Source organism: Canis lupus, chromosome 4, assembly GCF_003254725.2.
Source record: "Canis lupus dingo isolate Sandy chromosome 4, ASM325472v2, whole genome shotgun sequence".
Taxonomy (NCBI): Eukaryota; Metazoa; Chordata; class Mammalia; order Carnivora; family Canidae; genus Canis; species Canis lupus.
Genome location: NC_064246.1, coordinates 69,377,330 through 69,398,752, shown reverse-complemented (window position 1 = coordinate 69,398,752; position 21,423 = coordinate 69,377,330).

Genomic DNA, 21,423 nt, shown 5'->3' with positions numbered 1-21,423 from the left:
TTTTTCCAGTTCCATCTCTGTTAAAGAAAGTGGAGGTAAAATCCCAACAGTGGGAAAAAGAAATGGTGTGATAGTAGAGTCTTCATTTTAAATACTCTTTTTCCACTGGCATATTTGAGGTGGATTTTGTCCCTTCAATAGGTGGGAAGAAATTAAAGAACCCAATCGCACATCTCCAGCAGTTGGGAGATAAGACCAGATATTTCACATGAAGAAAAAACAATAGCCAGTAGTAATACTTCCACAGTGGGTCTGACTCTAGCACGTAATGAGACATAGCAGCAATGTAGCTTTTAGTAATACAGCAGGCATCAAGAATGAACAGGCACTGCTTTCAGTTACTAGGATAAGTACATGCTTTCAAATACCTCTGAAAGAAAGACAGGAAAGGAAAGAGAAAGAAAGAGAAGGAGAAATTGTGAAGTAATGGAGCAAAATATATAGGAATGAGATTAGAGGGTGTATTGGTCTGCTAGGGCTGCCATAACAAAATACTACAGGCTGGGCAGCCTAAACAACAGAAGTTTATTTTCTTACAATTCTCGAAGTTAGAAGTCCAAGATTAAAGTGTCACAGGGTTGGTTTCTATTGAAGCTCCTCTCCTTGGCTTGCCTTCTTGCTGTGCTCTCGTCTAGTCTTTCGTGTGTGTGTCTATGCACACCCCTAGAGGCTGTGTGTCCAAATTCCCACTTCCTACAAGGGGACCAGCCAGATTGGATTAGAGCCTACACTTCAGGCTCTAATCATCTGTTAGATGATTTTAATCATCTTAATTTTAAGATGATTAATCATCTGTTTTAAGGCCCTTTCATCTGTTTAAAGACCCTATCTCCAAATACAGTCATATTCTAAGGTACTGGCGGTTAGGGCTTCAACATATAAATTCCACCGTAACAGAGGGGAATACCAGTTTTGCTATGCTACCAGCCCCAATTCTTCTCCCTCTCAAACCCAAAATCTTGAGTGGGAGAACAGCTTCTCAGAGATGAGGCACAGCCAGGGCTCCAGGCCGTCATGTAACATGAACAATGGTGGCGTAAACTCTCTTCAGTTCTCCCTAGGGGACACCCTACTGACTCAGTAGACAGAATCACAACTACAAGGAATGACCATGAATAACCATAGAGACAAGGGCAGATAACCAGCCTCAGAAGTTGCCTAAGATTTTCTTCTAACACAGGAGCCCCTTTGTGGAAGGACCAAATGGTTTATTGATGTCTGACAGTCTCTATCTCTACTAGTGTCCTTATTCTCAAACCAGATAAGGAGTCAAAACGAAAAGAAAATTAATCTTAGTTAAGGGATAAACTAAGGGAACTTGTCAGACCATGATAATGTGATTGCCTAAAAACATTGGGGAACAAAGCATCTCACACTACTGGTTGGAACTTGATTAATGCCATACTAAAGGCAATGGGAATATTAGACCCTTAAAAAAAATCTTGCCTTTCTCCTAGGTTTTTATGGAATATTTGTTTTCATTATCCTAATCTAAGTGACTTTTATAGGAAGACCTCTAATAGGAAATCCCCTATCTTGTTGAAGATTTCAAGGCTTCCTATTTTTGGTTACATTCTGGCACAGCACGCAGTGGGTCAGAGTCATGAACTCCAACGATGACCCCACCACAGTGACGATATGTGTGGCTGCTGCCAGTCACTTAACCTTTCTGAGCTTTCATTTCCACATCCATAATTGAGGGCAGTTAATAATCTTGGTTCTGGAGATGCCATGCCTTTAATGCAAACAGTGAAAACCTCCCCCAAATGAAGTCATATAGACCAGAATTTAGTAATTCCCCCTCCCACCTACTCTCCTGTAATGTATTCAATTTCTCTGTGGAAGTCCTGGAATCTTAAGGACTATTTAACATAGTATTTATTTGAAAACTTTCTCACCTCATTTTATGAAAGATTAATTCTCATGACTGAAGGATTACTTGTACCTTAAAAGTTTCAGATTAAAAACAAGAAATCTTATTTCTTACAGTCAACCAGAGACTGCTAGAGACAGAATCAGCAGAACATAAGAAGGTTCTATTCTGCTACCTCTACTTCTTTCCTAGTTTCCCTCCAAAATTCACAAGGGTCTGTTTTACTAACATAGTTATAGTGGTGATATAAACATCATCATCATCTATCATCAACAGCACATTTCTGGAACTTGTCTGATTCTTGTAATGCTATATTTCTCTGGAAGAAATTATAGTGCCATTGAAAAGTTTTAAAAAAATAATCAATTTAATTTTCATTATCAATATCCAAAATACCAATAATAGGATAAAGAAAAAAATCATTTCACTAGTTACAAAAAAAGCTTGATAAAATTTTGCATCCATCCATGATTTTAAAAATAAACTACTAGCAAACAAGAGATAGAGAAAAACTTTATTAATCTGATACAGAGTATTGCCAAAGGACCTATAGCTAACATTATAATTAATGGTAAAATGCTTAATTGCTTTTCTTCTAAATTGGGTAATTTATAACAATGTGCAAAAAAAAAATCAGAAAGTTCCAAATTAAGGCAAAAAAGCAAAAAGATAAATTAAACGGTATAAATAATGGAAAGCAAGAAGTAAAACTGTCAAAATCTAAAAATAACATGGTTGTGTATGTAGAAAATTTAAAAAATATATAGTAAATCATTAGAATTAAAAATCAAAACTTTGATGGTTGATGGATACAAAGTAAATCAATTACAATTCGATGTACCAGCAAGGAAAAGAAAATAAGAATTTAGAAATTGAATTTAAAATAGTATGAAAATACCATGTACCTAAGAATAAACTAACAATGTATAAAATCTGACCTAATACTGGTGCCTGGGTAGCTTACCAGTGGGGTAATCATCTGCCTTTGGCTCAGTCATGATCCCAGGGTCCTGAGATCAAGCCCCATGTCTGGTTCCCTGCTCAGTGGGGAGTCTGTTTCTTCCTTTCCCTCTGCCCCTCCACCAAGCCTGTGCAAACTTTCTGTCTCTCAAACAAATCTTTAAAAAAAATCTTGACCTAACACAACATATGTGATTGTCAAATCAAACTCATACAAATCATATTTTTCCTCTTTAAAAGCTTTGCTAATACTCCCAATCATATGAGCAATCAAGAGGCACCAGGAAAGTCAGAAAAGATCTAAAACATCCTATGTAGCCCTTAGTCCTTCCATTCTGCATCAGACAGGAGTTCTCTAGTCCTGAATAATAGATGAGGTCTCTAATAAGAAATGCAGTTACTTCATACACTGGGAAAATTTTGTTATGAAACATCTCATTTTATAACCCAGAGAGTTCTATAGCTTATATGACACTCTCCAAGGAGCCATGTCTCATAAATCCATAAATTACAGTTTTGTTTACAGTAGGCAATCCTAAACCAGGGACATCCCCCTCAAATCATTCCATAGATAAGGACTCTTCTTTTAGCAACTGCCATTATTCTATTTGTCTGGAGGTCCAGTTATATATTCTGTAAGGAGAATAGACCATGTCAGTAATCAGAGGGAAATAAATAAATCATAGTTCATGACTTTAAGTTCTTCCACCCCAGTTTTCTAAGCAAAAAACTATAAAATAATGACATATTAACATAAAAAAGAGATATATTATTTTCATATAATTTCTCAAAAATTGAAACACACTAGTTTTTTTCGTTGGATCTATAGACTCATTGCAAGTCAATCTAATTTCCAACATTTTTTTCCTGCAAAATTTAACAAGATGATTCCATAATTTATAGCAAATGATGGTAACCCAGAATAATCAAGTCAATCTCGAAGAAGGAAAAGTTGGGTGGCTTGCTCTACTAATATCGATCTACTAATAAAGCTACAGTAATTAAGACTGTGTGCTATTAGCCAAAGATAGGCAATAGTCTTAGGAACATAATACAATGTCCAGAAAAAGCAGTCACACATTATTTAAATTGACTTGTAATGAAGATGCTTTCAGAGAATTGGGGAAAAGACCATCTTTTCAATAACTTCTGGGTGAATTGGATGCCCATGTGTAAAAAAATGGAATTTTGATCCCTTTCTCATACCATATACATAAGTCAGTCCCAGGTGGAATAAATGTGGAAAGTTCTAAATGTGAAAGATAAAACAATAGAGGCTCTAAACATTTTTGTATGAAAATATGTTTGTGACTTTGGGGTAGGCAGGTATGTCTGAACTAAGATACAAATAAAACTATTCTTAAAGGAGATGACTGGTACTATGATTACACTAAATTTTAAAGCTTCTGTTTCTGGAAAGATAGCACAAAGAGAGTAAAAAGGAAAGCAACAGAATGAGAAATAATATTTCAATTTAATAATTGAAAGGTATGATATCCAGAATATATAAAAAGTTACTTCAGATCAAAAAGAAAAACACCACCATTAAGAAAAATGAGGAAAAGATTTCAATGAGCCCCTCAAAAATAATAAAATCCAAAAAGAAATTCAAAGAAATGCAAATATAACCACTTTCAGATACCAATGCATATCTTCCTAAATGGCTAAAAATAAAAAGACTACCAATATCAAATTTTTGCAATGACGTGGAGCAATAGAAATATTCTTACATAGCAGATGGGAGTGTAAGCTGGTGTGAGCATTTTGAAAAAGTATACATAAGCTTCAGGTATCAATTTTTAAAAATCAATAAATACAGAAAATATTTTGAGATAGTGTATCTTCAAGATTTTAGGGGAGCAAATGTGTCCTTTGGTTTTGGTATTCAATATAAAGCTAAACATAAGAGTCAAAATTGTATGTTTACGTTTTAATAGTACATTCTGAATATTTGACCAAAAGGCTGAGTTCCTACATTTGTCACACATTTATTTGTTTGGTTTCTATTTTTTCAGAAGGCCCAGAATGAACCTTGTATTTCTTTTACATGATAGTCCCTCAGAAATGAGAAGGCATTTGCATGTCCCCAGAGTCTTATCTTCCTTGAGCAACTCTTTTTCCCTGTTCTTTCTCCACCAATGTGATTACCTTCCTATGAATACATTCTAGTTTGGTTCATAACTCTTAAGGTACAGGGGTCCAGAATTAAACACATCACTGTATGTATGTTGTGACAAGCAGACTAGAGTGAGACAAACACTTCTATTTTATTAGATACTTTACTTCCAGTAATGCTAAAATCCTGTTAATTTTTTGATAGTCACTTAAGACTATACTTTGGAGTGTACACTGCTTCCTATGAACTAAAACCTTTGGCTTTTCTACATATATTGTTATAAAACCACCTCTCTTTTGCATCTATTAACTCACTGCAGACATTTACATTTATCAAATTTTAAGTACATTTTGTTAAATTCAGTACAATATTCTAATCTCCCTTTGGGATTCTATTTTTGGCATTTATCAATGTTCACTGATGAAGGAATGGATAAAGATATATATATATATATCTATATATATATATATATATATACAGAGAATGATATTTCAATGAATATATATATATATTTGGCCATAAAAAAGAACAAAATCTTGGGATGCCTGGGTGGCTCAGAGGTTGAGCATCTGCCTTTGGCTCAGGTTGTGACCCCGGGGTCCAGGGATCAAGTCCTGCATTGGACTTCTTGCAGGGAACCTGCTTCTCCCTCTTCCTCTCTCTCTCTCTCACTTTGTCTCTGTCTCACATGAATAAGTAAATAAAATCTTTAAAAAAAAAAAAAGAAAGAAAAGAATAGACGCTTACTCCAGGCAATGGAATACCAACAGCAAATAATATAGATCTATGGAAATTAAACAGAAAAATTACTTGATCATCAATGACTTTGAACACCATGCCAAAGAGTTTACTATATAGGTAATTTATTCCGGAGATGTTAGGGAAAATAAAATGGTTTTCAGGAGGAAAATAACATAATCTTACCTATGCGTTGGAAAGAGACCAGTGTTGATAGTGAAAAACCTATACTTGGAGATGAGAGATTAGAAAGGACAGCTGGTAAATTATCCTTCCACTATAGGAATCCTGAGCAAGATGACTGGATCGAGTAGAATCTGAATAGAAAAGTGTCAAAGGAAATCAAGAAAGTGGGTTCAAACAGTATTTCCCAAACTAAAACATTGGAATTTATTAATGAACAGCTTTGGTTATTCATTATGTTAGTGTTATTACTAACATTTATATAATTGGTGAATTAAGGGGATTGTTTTGATATAATAATTTACAGATGTCACTTATTTTGTTCCCCTCTTAAACTCTGAAATGTACACAAATAGGGCAGCCTGGGCTCAGCGGCCCAGGTCATGATCCTGGAGACCCAGGATCAAAAAAAAAAAGAGAAAAAGAAATGTACACAAACATCTAAAAGACCTAAGAAGTATTGCCATAAAGAAACATGTTTAACTTTTTTTAATACACCATTTTCCAAATTCACTTGATCCCATGGAAAGCCTGTAAACATCTAGCAGTATACTAGTATTCTATGCACCCAATTTGGGAAATACAGCATTAGAGAAATATTGGGAAGGCAGAAATAACCAAACATTGTATGTAATTACCTACGGAGGAAGAGAAATAAGGAAAATTTTCGATGATACGAGTTTTGCCTCCTGACTAGAATAATGGTGCTGTAACTATCAAGTTTTGTGAGAGCGGGTTTGGTTGGGAATTACTAGTGCAGGTTTGGATTAGTTAGGTGTCAAGTGTTTGTGTACCAACATTTGAAAGTACTCATGTATTAAATCTACATATCTGCAAAAAAAAAAAAAATCAAAAGCAGCATTGGAATTTCAAATAAAGTATTCATAGAACTTTGCTACTAATCAAATGCATTGCCTAGCAGAGCGTGCCAGCACAATGACTGCAGTTCAGAGTGATCCATGATGTGTCAGAGGGCAGGAATCATTGTGAAGATGCTGCTAAAGAAGTCAGTAAATGTGGAAGCTGGAAAATTACGTCCATGGGAAATTCTCTTCCTAGATACCATTAACTAAAGAATCTCGAGCCTCCTGCCCACTAGCATATGAAATTCTGAGAAATACCTTTAAACTGTGCTGCCATTTTCTTGAGGTTCCTGTTCTTCAGGAGCTAACTGGTATGACTGTGCTAAGATAAACTCAAGAAAGTAAACAAGATGTGAGCTGCTGGGGGCTGAAATTCCAGAGCGTGAAGGAAGTTCTCAGAAAGATTATTAACAGCAAGTAGCTGTCAATAGATTTCACAACTGGAAGAGGCAGAGTATTATGCCACCCGTCAGCATTCCCAGTCAGACAGAGATCTGAAAGATTATAAGAAATCTACTGCCCTCTGCAAGGAGAAAGCAAGAAGGCAAGGACAGTTTGTTCCACTCCAGGTGTTTGCTGACCTGCTTTGTGAACTGAAGCAATTCCAGGAATTTATCTTCCTCAATCCCACATCCACAGAGGGGAAAGAATGGCAATAGCAACATGTGCTTGGCTGTCCACTCTCCAGGTTTGCTAAAAATTACCGGAACAAATAATATTTTCAAGCATAGGTCAGAAGGTTTAAAACCCCATGATTCCTTGGCCAGTTAAAAAGTGTGACTTTAGAGGCACAAGGATGACTCAGTAGGATTAGCATATGACTCTTGATTTCAGCTCAAGTCATGATCTCGGGCCTGTGAGTTAAACCCCTGCCTTGGGCTCCTTGCTTAACAGGAAGTCTGCTTGAGATTTTCTGTCTCCTTCTCCCTCTGCCCCTCCCCCTGCTCAGGTGCTCATTCTCTCTCTCTGTCTCACTCTCGCTCTCGCTCTTGCTCTCGCTCTCACTCTCTCAAATAAATCTTTTTAAAAATGTGACTTTAGACAAATGTTAGCTTTGTGATTCTCTACTTTTCTCATATGTATAATGAGAATAATAATTCTAAAACAAGAGGAAATTGTATAATTAAATAAAACATACATTTTAAACATCAATTATAAAAAGCAAAACAAAATAAAAAAACAAAATGTTTGCTGAGTAAATAACTATCATGATTATTGCTGTATTACCTATTCTACATAAGTACTTTTAATGAAAATATACTTAGCATTCCTCTGTTTTGAGAGACCATATATACATACGTAGTTCCCAATACTAAATTTTAAACTTTTTAGCTGCAAAGTTAAATGGCTTTCCTCATGCTCAACTCAATGGTTTTCAGAAGCTCATCTCATAAATAACGCACTGGTCAATGTTTTATTGTCCTGCTTTCTCTGTTTCTAGGTGATATTTTACCTTTTTTTTTTCCAACCGATCCTTAGGTCAGTCATTCAAAGAAGAAACACTTTTTCCCTTCAGCACTTTTGTTAGATCTGAATTTGATTCCGAGGAAAGCTCTTTCAAAGACCCCTTTGCCCCTAAAAGAATAGATATGGTTAATGAAACATTCAACAAGACCCCTCAGTGTGCAGACTTTTCTTATTAATTGAATTTCCCAGTTAATGAGAGAATAAATCAGAAACCATTTTGCTTCATCCAATAATGTTTATGGTAAGTTGATCTCCCTCTCTTGTAAACATAATTGAGTCAGTCTTTACTACTTAAAGCTCTTACCTGAGTCAGGGCTATCACTTTATTTTTTTTATTTCTTTAGGGCTATCACGTTAAATACAGAAATTTTATCTCCTAGGAGTCAGAGCAACTCAGTAATTTTATAGCATTGACCATGTAGATGTAAATCCTTCAAAAACATTTCAGTGAATATAGACTAGCTCCAAGATAAAATGAGAAGTTGGGAATTTTTTATTGAATAAATTCTTAATAGTTTATTTTGCTACTATTTCCTATTTCTTTCTAAAAGTGATATACCTAAAAAAAATAAAAATAAAATAAAAGTGATATACCTGAAAAACTGATGAGTTGAGGCATTGAGTTAGATTCAAGTCTCTTTTCAGATTTAAAACTTTTCACAAAAGCACTTTAATTAATTCATCAAACTTTTATTCTCTACCCACAGTAAGCAATGCACTTACGGGCTAATTCCAAGTGAAAAGAATTCTCACAGTGTCTTGTATCCTTTGGCAATTACTGCTTCTTCCTTACCTCTAGCTTTTCTTAAACACCTAGTGCTATATGCCAACAAAAGTACCTATGATAAATATCCTACTTACTAAAAACAATAAATGGGCAAGAGAAATGGTAGCTTAGGAAGTGCAAATTTTAATCCTTTATCTAGAGCCACTAACCAAAGCACCAAAGTGGCAACACCAGTTAGAACCTGACCAGCAGATCTCTTTCCCACTTATACCTAGAGCCATCTCTCTTTCCCAATAACCAGCTGGAACAAAATTGCAGAAATTACTTCCATCTATTCCTGTTTAGACTTCTCTGCCCCTCAAATGAGTCTGAACCTGCTGCAGCCTAGCCAAGACACCCCTTCCTCCACCTAGTGTGTGGGGACAACTGCTTTAATAAGATATAGAGGCATGCTGTGCTGCCTGTTTTCTCCATCCCTCCTGCTTCTGCACTACTTTCCATCATCTTGAAAAACAGATGGACTTTTAAAAAATGTATTTTCCTAAGCACATAATTGCCCATATGCCAATGGATGATGATGTTGGATAATATATTTCAGCTAATAGGAAAAAGGCAAATATTTACATCTCAGGTTGAATTCCCTGGGAAACAGACCTGAGACAGTTTTGCATGCTCTTGGGATCACTATGTGTGTACGGGAAGTAGCAGAAGCATAAATAGGCAAAAAGAAAAGTCAAGTGACAGTGACCACCCAAAAAGAACCTTGGCCGATGCAGTGAAGAACTCTGAAGATAGAAAGGGCCTTCTGAGTTGTCCTGAGTTGGACCAAGATAATCAGACATTTACTCTCTGTCAATCATTGGGCATGGGTTATCTGGAAAAGGGTACAACCCTGGGAAGGATGGATATCTATACAAATAATCTCTGAAGGGGTTTGACAACTGAAGGATGTCTGTTGACTGCACTCCCCACAAGCCCTTTGTTAAATGGGATCGGCTGTGTATGACAGTAGCCACTACAATTTGAGAGTGCTTAAATTTGGTACATAATAACCCTTTTCAAGTTCATCAGGTCATGGTATTATGGGATCACTGCCAATGTTGGCCATGTTATCCACATGATAGAATTAAATGTGCTCCTGAGGTACCCATCTTGAGGGCCATTTCATGAAGTTTACTGAACTGGAAACTAGCAGGAATCCAAAAGCACATTTTAATGTATCCTCCAGGTACTCCTGGGAAGTCTGCAGGAGTACACTGAAGTAAACTGGACATATTAAACCTTTCTCCATAGTCCCATTATTAATGGGCCACAGAATGGACAGGGCACCACCATCCATAACAGTGGTTGTAAAAATAACAGACTCAGGTCAGAAATTTGAAATGTTACTAATCTTGTTCAAAATATACAAATAGTCAAAAATAATTCTCATAAACAAAATAAAGCTAATGCTATTTCAGTAGTTTGCTTTACTTCATAAACTTTCAAGAGCCAGACTGATACTGTGCAGCTGTTGCATAGCGTTTATAAAGAACAGGGTCTCCCTCGTTGCTGTGAACAATGTTCACACCCCAAGTACCAAGAGACAAAGAACATGGTCACAAAAGAGTACTAACCACATTATTTATACGAACCCCTACTTAACCTTACAGCTTGAAACATTTAATAAAGCCATTCTAGTTATTTTAAGTCAGAGGGTGGTTGTGCCCCCTTTGATGTTTCAGAAGGGATAATCCTAGACCAGCATGGCAAGGTGAGACTTGGTACGAGTTCCTGATATGCCTCCCAGTGAGTGAATTTGGACAATTCAGCCTCATTTTCTTCATCTATAAAAAGAAAGGGATTCAAATTTTAGATGATCTCTAAAGAATCCTTCCAAAGCAAAATTCTATGATACTCTTCACCTTTCAGATTAGTGAGTAGGTAGAGAGGAAGTATAGTTAGGATTTCATAAGAATGATTATAATATTTTCCCTTAGAGAGACAAATTATAAAAGTCCCATGTGTGAAATATTCAGGATGTAGGCTGGTATTATGCCTCTGATCATCCATCAAGAATAAAGACATTTTCTTTCATGACTGAAGCTGGTTAATGAGATAGCCTGAGGTTGAGAGACAGTCCTGTGAATTGAATATCATAATTTGGCATGATGACCAACCCTGGATTTTCATTAGATCTGAAAAAATGAACTATCATTTCTTTTTCCTATTAAAATGGTGTCACTTCAAAGTGTTAATATTACTGTAACACATGTCTCTTGCAAATAGTGTCCCGGACAATAGAATCATCACTCAATATTCTTCATATTTAAGAATATATTCAAAATGCTCCTTTTTGTAACTAACTTATCAATTAGTTTCATATTAAAATCTAATCAGAACAATTAAGGTTAATTATCAAATGATGGATTCTAGAACCGGGATCCTGTAAGCCACTTCTAGATTGACAGCTGGTTTATGAACCCATAAAGGCTTTTTGGTGGCTTAAAAACAAAACGGTATCAACACAACTTGAGAAACCACTCTCAAGTGGAAGAATTCAGGCTCTGCTTCCACCACATTCCTACTAATTTGAACCAGTCCCTGTGAAGAGAAAAATTAGATCTGAATTTCCTACCTACCTTGCGTCAGCATGCAGCCCAAACACTGGGATTGACAGTACCATTAGAACTACACGGGATAGTGGAGAAGCGGTTTCCAAGTAGAAGGAACTTTGTTGAGCAGATAGTATAGCTCATATCATTTACAAGTGACCATTCTCTTTTCCTCAAACTCTCCCTTTCCACGGCTTCTACAAGGCTACCTTCCCCTGGTTTTCTCTTACCTCTCTGGCAGCTGTTCCTCAATATCCTTCCAGGGCTCTATTCTTCCATTATCCTTTCACAAGTGGGAATTCCCCTGAGCTCCATCCTCAGCCCCCTCCTCAATTTGTTCACTTTTCTCGGTAAATTTATATACATTCATGACTTCTACAGCTACTTTTGTTTTTAAACCTCATCACTAGACTAGACCTTACTACCAGCTCCAAACCCATATTTTCAATTGTCTGCTATGTATTCTATAAATATTTCAGATTCAACACATTTTAACACTAAATATATCAAGTTCCTCAAAAATCTGACCACTTCTCTTTTAGTCAGTAGTACCATCATTTTCACTATAGGCCAAGCTTAAAGTAATGCTACCATCCTCCCCTCCCCTTCTTGTCTACATTCAAATAATGTAAATAGAAAATAGATTCAAGCCAGGGCACTCCTCAAGGGACTGCTGGCCTGAAGGCACGCCACAGAGAGCCAGGGGATCACATAAATGTCCTGGTAGTAGGCACCAGCCTAGGGAGAGCTCGGGGGTAGGAAATGACTATAATTTCATTAAGAAGGAGAAAAAAAGTGCAGGAACAAGGATGGACAGCCTCGAAGTCAAGTGTTGTCCATAAATGTCAAAAACAAATAGAGATATGGGAAAATACACAAAAGATGCTGAGGTAAAATTAGCAGAAGAATGATTGGATAAGAGAAGTAGGAAAAAGACCAAAGTTGAGATAACTCCAAGATTGCTGATTAAATGGTAAAGTAGATTTGGGTCTTTTTTCATCTCTATCTCCAAAGCTGCCATTCTTCCCTACACAACAGTAATGAGAGAGAATACTACCGTTTCTTACCTAGACCACTGAAATACCCTTCTCATTGATTCCCCTGTAGCCTACGCTTTTCCCCTCTAATTAACTCTCTCAACAGCAACACAATAATATTTTCAAAGCATAAATGTAATTCTTTCACTACAATGATTGAGCCCCTCCTATTGACTTGTCATTGGTCATAAGAGGAAAATATGTAATACATCTTAGCAGAACCCTACATGGTCTTGTCCTTGCTTACCTCGTCTACATCTGCAACTTTTACCACTCCCCTAGATATACCAATCTTCTTTCCAGTCCCTCTAATGTGCTGGGCTAGCCCAACCCCTCCGACCTCAGGGCCTTTGCTGCTGTTGTAATTTCTGCCTGGACGTCATCTTCTTCCTAGTTAGCTATTACTCATTCTTTTGATCTTCACTTAATTGGCAATCTGTCAGGGAAGACTTTCTTGCAGTCCTTTCCCCACTTCCCCTCAAAGAAGGCAGTTTTCTTGTGAGATGCTCTCCTGGCATATTACAGTTGCCCCTCTTAGCACTTATTCCAACTTGGAATTAATTGTCTATGTGCATAATAATGTGATTAATGAGCATTTCTTCTCTTTTAATAATGAACCCTATAAATACAAGGACCATTATTGTTTTGTTCAACATTTCATCCTCAGTGCCTAGACTTCAGTCAGCCTCTCAGTGATGCTTGATAAATTTCTTATTGGTTGGATGCATGAATTAATTGCCAAAGGGGAAACAGATTTATATATTGGCTTTAAAGAAGACTGCAAGAGATTCAAAGGAAGATGCTTAGCATCGGATTGGCAGATCTCTGTGGTTGAAAAGCACTCATTTTAGAATCAAATTGTCAGAATTTTAAATCCAGTTTAGTCATTTACTATCTGAGTTACCCTAGGCAAATTGTGTGATATGGCCAAACTTTTGTTTCCTCTCCTGTAAAAGGAGATGACAATAGCATCTACCTCACTGGTGGTGGTTGTAAGAGTTAAATGAAATCATGTATATACACTTGTTAATGCAGTACCTTGCACATAGTAAGCACACAATGAATATTGCCTTTGTTGTTACTGCTATCATTTGAGAGGTTTGGACCACAAGGAAATGTTGTTGGGACTAGTTATAGCTTTCAAATCATTTAGGATAGTTGAAGTGTGGGCACCTGGGTGACTCAGTGGTTGAGCAACTACCTTCGGCTCAGGTCATAATCCCGGGGTCCTGGGATCGAGTCCTGCATCAGGCTCCCTGCAGGAAGTCTGCTTCTCCCTCTGCCTATGTCTCTGACTCTCTCTGTCTCTCATGAATAAATAATATCTTAAAAAAAAAAGGATAGCTGGAGTGATAAGAGTGGCTGAGTTGTTGTCAAGTGAGAAAAAAGGCCATAAAGGAGAACTTGAGTGAATATCAAAAGATTCAGAGGAAAGGATAAAAAATACGCCAGTGTGTTGATCAGAGAATTAGAAAAAGGCCAGGGAAGTTTAGCATAAAAGAAGACAAGAGATCTGATTCCTTCCTATTTATTGATTGCTTTAAAATAAATCTGGGGTGCCTGCATGGTTCAGTGAGTTGACCGACTGACTCTTGATTTCAGCTCAGGCCATGATGTCAAGGTCCTAGGATCAAGCCCTGTGTCCAAGCTCACCTCTCAGGGGGAGTCAGATTCTCTCCTCCCTCTTCTTCTGCTCTTCCCTCTGCTTGCATACTCTCTCTAAAATAAATAAGTAAATCTAAAAGAAAAAGGATTTAAAATCAATCTATTCTTTAGATGTGTAGGGACCAAGGGTAGGCTGCCCCAAGATGGGCTTCTTTGGTGTGAATATTCTTTTGCAGTAAAAACATTATTTTGAATTAACATTATTTTGACTTAAAACTCAGCAGATTCAAGAAAAGCTCTTTATCTCCCTCTCAACTGCCTGATTGTATGACATAGGGAGCTATTAACAGAGATTCCCTTTTACCTAAGAAATTTATCTACATAACAGGATAGCCTTTGTTTTCTAAACATCTTTCATCTTCCTGTTAATAGTCTTTCTCCCTTTTGTATCATAAGGCCCCTATCCCTCTCCTAAGCTTATGTAAGCATCATGTTGCCTGTCATTGGAATCTTCATGTCTGTGTGGATTCCCTGCACATACACTATTAAATTTTATTTTCTTCTGTCAATCTATCTTCTGTCAATTTGATTCTTAGTCCAGCTAGAAGGACCTTAAAGGGTAGAATAAATTCTTCCACCTCAACAGACACTAAGCCTTAAAATGTCTAGGAGGCACTGTCACCATAAGAAGTCAAAGTACTTATTGAATCCTCTAGAAATTACCTACTTTGGTTTAGCAACATTCTTACCAGTTGAAAAACAGGAAGTCAATGTTCTTTCCTCATTATTTTATCAGAGAATAGTTTTCTTGGCCCTTATTTGATCTAAAAAAGACTATGATGAAACAACACATTGATGAAGAGGGAAATGGCTTGAAGAATTTTCTAACAAGCCCCATACAACCCTACATCAACCCCAGGATCCTTTGTGTATCAAATAATTTGCTGCAAAAAACCAAATGACTTTGAGTACATGCCATTTTCTTACAACTGGAAAAATAACAAGAAGAAGCAGTCTGCTATATGATTCAAATCCAATTCAATACATTGTATTTTCATTCCTAACTACCCTCCATTAGCTCTGATATTTTCAGAGTCAGTGGAAAAGCAAAAACTACACATTTTGCTTACAGTACTCTCTACTTTTTCTTTAGAAAAATAATTAACTGTTCAAAGAGATTTCCTGAGAAATTCAACTCCAAGAATTGTTCCTTTACCAAATGACCACGCCCTCTGTAATGGCGCAGGATGACCACGCCATCCCACAGCAGGCTGTGGATGATTTGTCAATTAGGAACAACAACAAAAACTCAAAACAAACAAACAAACCCCCCATGATTCTTCACATTGCTTGTTTCCAGATGGTAAACAAAATAAGCAAGTCTCAGAATCAGGACACATTTTAATCAGACTAAAAAATGAAAGTTGGGGAGGAGGGGCCCTGGTTGGCTTAGTCAGTAGAGCATATGACTCTTGATCTTGGGGTCAAACCTGACATTGGGCATATACCATACTTCTAAATAGATACATCGATAGATGATAGATAGATAGATAGATAGATAGATAGATAGATAGATAGATGACAGGTTATGTTATGGCATTTTCTTTCTTTTCTTTCTTTTTTTTAGATTTTATTTAGAGAGAGAGAGCATAAGCAGGGGGAGGGGCAGAGAGAGAGAGAGAATCCCAGCAGTCTCTGTATTGAGCACAGAGCTGATGTGGGGCTCAATTCCATGAGCCTGAGATCATGACCTGAGCCAAAATCAAGAGTCAGATGCTTAACTGATTGAGCTGCCAAGGTGCCCCTGTAGCATTTTCAACAAGTAAATAACAGCTCTTCTAATTTTATAATAGTGGATATAACAAAAGTAAAACTAAAGTGGTTCCAATGATCTTACCAGATTAAATGTGCTGAATCAGTGTTTCAAGGTGTGCCCAGCCATCTATTTCCCATGAGTAATTAAAAAAACTGAGTTGCAAGACAAGACTTCCATGGACTGTTCTCTTGACTAGCTATTTTTGGAATTTGTATATCTTTGTGTATGCAAATTCCAGAAAGAATGTAAACAACAGGGTTTTCATTCACTCTTGAAAACTTCCAGTTTCATTAGAGAGACCACATCAACAAATACAGAGAGAATGGACATAAAGAACATGTTCTGTCAATATTCACTGTACTAATTTAGAGAATTTATACTTGATATGAATATCTACACAATGCTATCTGTCTGATAATACTACACCAGTGGAAAAGAATCTCCTTTTAGAGCTGGCTTGTATTTTATGAAGTTATTGCAACAGTCACAGTTGTTCTAGAATATATTTTGAAGTCATAGTGACCACAGTACTGGCTTTTATGTAGATGCTGCAACTATTATTGCTCTAGGATCTCATTTACCTCAGCCACTGTAGCTTTATTATCTGACTTTTTTTTTATCCATTATAGTAACATGCACATCCCAGAGTAATACCATAGCCCAGTGTCAAATACCATACTTCAGCATTCAGCAAGCATGTCTATTATACTGTGACCAATGACTTTAAAATAATAATAATAATAATAATAATACCATCTGAATGATATATAGGAGATCGAAAACATCTCCAGAGTTGCAACAGCCCATCTGAGTACATATAGTATAGATTGTTTTCCACTCACGAAGCATATTCTGAGGAACAGTAAGTGAATTCAAAGAGGACAGAAAGGAAAAAAAAAAAACATTTTAGAATTTGCTTATCTTTGAAACAACCGACAAATGTGAGAGCCTGCTACAGACAAGGTGCTGAAGGGCTAAGAGCATCTTCACTGCCTTCCAGAAGCCTAGAATATAGACTAGTTAAATTGATGGAGCTATACTCTGCACATAAATCTACATGATCTCCTATTTCACCAAGCAGACAAACTTTTGTTCCTGGGCAGCTTTCTTAGAACTATGTCTGAGGACCAATTTATTCTTTCTTAGTAGGTTTCTATTCTTTCTTTGAATTCTCAGCAATACTAATCTAATTAGCAGGGAAGCCAGGACCAAATATTAATGAGATAATTATGATGTTTTCTTACACCAGGCAACCAGGGACTTCTGGTAAAGACCAGTACGATGAAAAGCAGGAGGACAAGAGTACAATGTTGGTTTCCAGAAATAACCTATGCCCTCTGCTATCTCTGTTTAAGAAGCAGAATCTAATAGCAAGCATCACAAAAAACAACAGCATGCAACAATGTAGGGGAAAACAATTAGCATAAGGCCCTGGGAAGAAAAAACTACTTGGTCAAAGTCTTCTCTAACATGGAAACCTAGTTTATGGAATTTTCTGCACATACTCTGGTAAATAGTCCCTATAACTAAAGTATGTTTTTTAAAATAACTTTTTTTCTCACTCTGAATGAAGCAAGATCACAAAATTTAAAGCATGCTACCACAATACCACTCAGATATACATAGGCATTTTAATTTCTAATTTTTTTCTTTAAATAATGTCTATCCCTTTAGGCCAAGATATTAGTTAGCAGACAAAAAGAGACAAAATGTCTGATTTAATGTAATGCTTAATTAATCAAATAATTTATATATACTTCTCCAAAATGATGAGTGGATCTGGGCATAAGAAATGTGTAGCTTGGAGTACCTGGGTGGCTTAGTTGGTTAGTTGGTTAAGCATCTGACTCTTGATCTCAGGGTCTCAAGCTCATGAGTTCAAGCCCCACACTGGATTTCACACTGGATGTATACCCTACTCAAAAAAAAAATGTGTGTGTGTATATATATATATATATATATATATATATATACACACACATATATGATTTACACTCCTTTATGATGTGAATCCTCAGGGAAGTTCTGGCTCCAAATGGTACCTAGCATGATGCCCCTTGTTAACAGGAGTTTATATGAGAATGTCAAAATATAACTAGACTTGTAAGCAAAGGCTAGGTGATATAAAGCATTGTCTGCCATGCTTCATGTCTAATACTTTAGTTAGGGAGGTGTTGAATTGTTATAAGCAGAAGACAAAATTAGCATTTAGAAAATCATTCTAGAACCATATGAAAACTTAATTGGAAATTTTTTAGAAGACTTATAATAATCTAGTTAAGAAATAATAAAGTCATAAAGTAATGCAGCAGCAAAGAGAATGAGATGGATTTGAAAATTATTAATGTCACAAGAGAAAGGTCCTGGCATCTAATGGATTGTGTGTGATTAGAAAGGAGAAAAAAGATGAGACGTTTCTGGCATAAGGGAGAAAATATAGGAAGATGAGCAGGTTCTGGAGAGGAGGATGATTATTCCCAATTTGTAATTAATATTTTAATATGACCAGCACCGAATTAAAACTAGTCTCAAAGAAATAGAGTTTGGATAGGGAGGAGAGGAAGGGAGAAGACAGATCGAAGGCGAGTCAGAAAAGTGCAATATGTTTCCCGGGATCCTCGAATCCTCAATTTCATACTCTCACTTATTATGCATATCATCAAATCCTATCGATCTTCTCCCAATCAGAAGCCTAGGATGCTTTTTAGTCCTCTATATTTCAACTGAGCCTTATATTCAATCTATTGATATCACAGGGGAATAAGTATTACTCTGTGCCCAGAGAAAGCACATAACTGCAATGTATCTTGAACATATCATTCAACGTCCACCCTACGCCTCCATAAATCTGTTTTTAGAGTTTGACTTTCATCAAGGGCCAATGTGAAAAACCACTGGATGTGTAATCCATATGGATTTTTAATTTTTTTATAAGTGTTTTTAAAATTTATTTATTCAGAGAGAGAGAGACTGAGAGGCAGAGACACAGACAGAGGGAGAAGCGGGCTCCATGCAGGGAGACTGACGCGGGACTCGATCCCAGGTCTCCAGGACCAGACCCCGGACTGCAGGCGGCGCTAAACCGCTGCGCCACCGAGGGTGCCCGGATTTTTAATTTTTTAAAATACTATTATGTGCATAATTTTGTGTTTTAATATACTGATAGACTTGTCCCACCTATAAGTTGAAATTCATAATTTTGCAATTCAACACTATCTGTAAAAAACATCATGATACATTCACCTGAGATCAAAGGGACAGGAAAAAGCTGTTTCTTTTAAAAGCTGTTTCTTTTCTTTTAATATGGTCAAGCAATGAGAACTACACTACTATCATCTAGTTTCTATCTTGCCTGAGCTACCCAGATTAGTTTGGGTTTAATTATTATTACTATTCCTAATCTGAAATTTGTTTTATTTTTGCCTCTCTTCTTCATGCTTCTGTTCTTCAAGTTTATATAACTTAAAGTTTTACTTTTATTCTATGTTACTGTGCCTCATCTGTCTGTGTCATGTTCTCACTATTAGTCAACTTACACCCCTTTAAAAACTACTGGAGATCCTGGAATTGTGTCTACTGCTGAGGGCTTCCTAGAGTTCTCATGCTACATAAATATTTTGGTGGGATCCTTTTTTTTCCCTCCTCAAAAGCAACATCAAATCTCCCGTTGCTGGGAAATGGTGCTTTTTCCTATTATTGGAATCAATGAGTCAAGGCATATGTCTTTAATGGAGGTTTTGGCAAGCATGATATTATAGTTATTATTAGATGGACAGAAGTAAACTGAACAGTTTGTTTTCTGTGCTGTAAATACAAATCTATGGTTTAAATCAAACACTGCAGTTTATAATGTGGAAGAAATATTTACATGGAAAAAAAGCACTAATCGATGTGTAACATTAAGAAAATGTAAGTTTTACAAATTCTAAGAGCCAAAATATTTCACAGATCACAAGAAAAGTAAGAACAAAGAAACTCAAAGAAAGTATATAAACCCATGTTGGGAAATGTGCTCTACCATCAAAGAGTCTGGTTCAGTTAGTTTCTTCTGGTTGTAAGGAAAAGACGACTTACTTTAGTTATCCCAAATAATAAAGTAATGCTCGGGATGGTGAGGAGATGTACTGTATGAATATAAATGCACAGTAATCCAGGAAAAGTCAAACAACTAGAGTAAGATCCATCATAGAGCCAGGCTACAAAAATCTTCACCTACAGCCTGGACACCAAGTCTATAAATATAGTCAAATACATTATCAATATTGCATTACAATGCATCATGAAATAATACTCTTTTCAGACTTTATGGCTACCCTGCACTGATTTGTTACTAATATCTCTGCTTGCCTTTTTCTATCCTGTCACTAATTTCTTGATTTCTTTTTCACCTTCATATATTTTCTTAAGTTTCTCCTTAACACTTCTTGCTTTCTTCTAACTCCAGCTTGACCCTGACTTATGACTTCAATGACAAACCTTAATTATCTCTATATGTCCTTGGATTACCTTCCACTTCTCTCTGTATTTCCCTAATTTTGTCCAAACATGAAAAATCTGTTTGGCTTATACATCTTTTTGCACCAAGCCAATATAGGTCATTGGTCAGTCTCTGGATTTTGGTAGGGAAGACTATGAGGTCACATAGTCCTCCTACACCTACTAGATGAGCTACAGTAAAGAAGTTTCACTTAGGAAGGATCAAGGGCATGGCACCAAGATTGGTGGATTGAATATCCAGCTCTATAAATAAATTTATGAGATGAGAAAATGACAGTTCTACCACTTTGCTCCTTCTAAAAAAAAAAAATCATCTTTTAGGCAGATTTCCCTGGTACTCAACATGGACTTCCAGAATGAATACATATAGCCTAATCAAAATAATCAATAAATCAAGGTACATGTCTCTAATGAGAACAAACTGCTGCCTTAAAAAAAAATGTCATATATATATTCCAAACTTAAATGCAAGTGGATTGCTGATTATTGGGTGCTGTTCCTTATCCTCACCACCCTCCTTTTGAATGTCATAATCTCTTGCTGTAACTGATCACCTCTATGGGTATTATTACTCAACTCCTAATACATCCATTATAACTAATTTCAATTGCACGGCTTGCTTCTTAAAGGTTTCAAGTACTTTTGGAACAAAATATTCTTTTTTCAAAATACTAAAAGGATGAAAGATAAATATATTTCATGAATACAGACTAACAAGATGTATAGTTACAACCAAAAGTTCATTGAAAGCAGGGACTGTCTCTCTTGTTCATTTCTCTTCCTCACACACTAGTATGATGTCTACATAGTATGTGCTCAATATATTTTTCAAAATAAATAATCAATCAATAAACCAATGAACACCACAACTATTTCTCCATAACTTCTAAACGGTGGAAAGAATGGAGTTCAGAATCTAGTAAGTACTGCTTTTTGAATAGTATTAA